Here is a 2234-nt window from a genome sequence, read left to right on the forward strand (position 1 = left end):
GGGGGTAGAGACATTTTGTGGATTGGTTGGCAACTGTCTCTCAAGAATTATGTGATATGAACTTTATTTTATTTTTGAACTAAATTGAGCTTGAGGTTTTCAAAGAAAGTGGTGGGTACAAAGTGACTCATGACTAAATCTGATGGGTACGCGTCCCCCCTGTCTCCACCGTCCCCACCGTCCCCACCGTAATCAACACCTATGCCTCTGAAAACCTGTTTCCTTGTTGCCTCTCTCGTCCCGTGATGTCCTCCCATCTCCAGGCTTCCTCGACAACTCTGAGCAGTTGGACTGACTACCCCCCACTACTCTGGTCTACTTTGGAGGAAGTCCCAGCTGATCTCAAACTGGCCTGTAGGACAGTTTGGAGACTTGTCTTCTTCTGTCCCACTGACAGCAGAAATGTGGCCTGCATGGCGTTCCTTCTCTTCTGTTTCACATGAAGCATTAGGCTCTTTATTATGATAACTATTAGGATTTTTACTTCATGCCGCCCATGTTCCTCCCAGCTGAATCATGGGGAGTGATTTCTGCTCTGACTCTTCCGCATCTGCGTGCTTACCAACTGCGCTGTGTCAAGAGTAATAATATCCAGCACTGTACCGGAAGTACCCCGATTCATTTTCAAAATAAAAGCATCCGTTGTTTTTAAAGAGTTTTGCAAAAATGAACAACACAGGACATGACTATGTTGATGAATCATTTGAGGGTCCTGATGGCGCTTTTCAGTTCTACTATTTCTACTCACTGTTCCATCCTCTTTCACTGTGACTGTTATTACCACTATTCATCACCCCCCCAAACCGGCCTCATTAGACACCCCCTACGAAGAGCCTGGGTCTGGCCCAGGTTTCTTCCTAAAAGGAGTTTTTCCTCACCACTGTCACACTGCTTGCTCTTGGGGGAATTACTAGAATTGTTGGATTCTTGTAAATTATAGATTGGTCTAGACCTGCTCTATCTGTAAATTATAGAGCGGCCTAGAACCTGCTCTACTGTAAATTATAGAGCGGCCTAAACCCGCTCTATCTGTAAATTATAGACGTCTAGACCTCTATCTTGTAATTATGAGCGGTCTAGACCTGCTCTATCTGTAAATTATAGAGAGTTCTAGACCTGCTCTATCTGTATTATATAGAGTCTCTAACCTGCTCTATCTGTAAATTATAGAGTGGTCTAGAACCTGCTCTATCTGTAATTATAGAGCGGTCTAGACCTGCTCTATCGGTAAATTTAGAGCGGTCTAGACCTGCTCTATCTGTAAATTATAGAGCGTCTAGACCTGCTCTATCTGTAAATTATAGAGCGGTCTAAACCTGCTCTATCTGTAAATTATAGAGCTGGTCTAGACCTGCTCTATCTGTAAATTATAGAGTGTTCTAACCTGCTTTCGTAAATTATAGAGCGGTCTGACCTCTTATCTTTAATTATAGAGGGTGTCTAGACCTGCTCTATCTGTAATTATAGAGCGGTCTAGACCTTGCTCTATCTGTAAATTATAAGAGCGGTCTAGACCTGCTCTATCTGTAAATTATAGAGGTCTGCCTGCCTATCTGAAATTATAGAGCGGTCTAGACCTGCTCTATCTGTAAATTATAGAGTGGTCTAGACCTCTCTATCTGTAAATTATAGAGCGGTCTAGACCAGCTCTATCTGTAAATTATAGAGCGGTCTAGACCTGCTCTATCTGTAAATTATAGAGCGTTCTGGACCTGCTCTATCTGTAAATTATAGAGCGGTCTAGACCTGCTCTATCTGTAAATTATAGAGTGGTCTAGACTGCTCTATCTTAAATTAGAGCGTCTAGACCTGCTCTATCTGTAAATTATAGAGCGGTCTAACCTGTTCTATCTGTAAATTATAGAGCGGTCTAGACCTGTTCTATCTGTAAATTATAGAGCGGTCTGGACCTGCTCTATCTGTAAATTATAGAGCGGTCTAGCCCCACTCTATCTGTAAATTATAGAGTGGTCTAGACCTGCTCTATCTGTAAATTATAGAGCGGTCTAGCCCCACTCTATCTGTAAATTATAGAGCGGTCTGGACCTGCTCTATCTGTAAATTATAGAGCGGTCTGGACCTGCTCTATCTGTAAATTATAGAGCGGTCTAGCCCCACTCTATCTGTAAGCGGTCTTGAGATAACAATTGTTATGAATGGATACTTTAAATAAAATTGATCTGCTGCAACTGAGCAGCTCCACTGGAGTGGTTGGGGCTAAGGGCCTTGCTCAA

This window comes from Etheostoma spectabile, unplaced genomic scaffold, assembly GCF_008692095.1.
Source record: "Etheostoma spectabile isolate EspeVRDwgs_2016 unplaced genomic scaffold, UIUC_Espe_1.0 scaffold272, whole genome shotgun sequence".
In the NCBI taxonomy this organism is placed as follows: domain Eukaryota; kingdom Metazoa; phylum Chordata; class Actinopteri; order Perciformes; family Percidae; genus Etheostoma; species Etheostoma spectabile.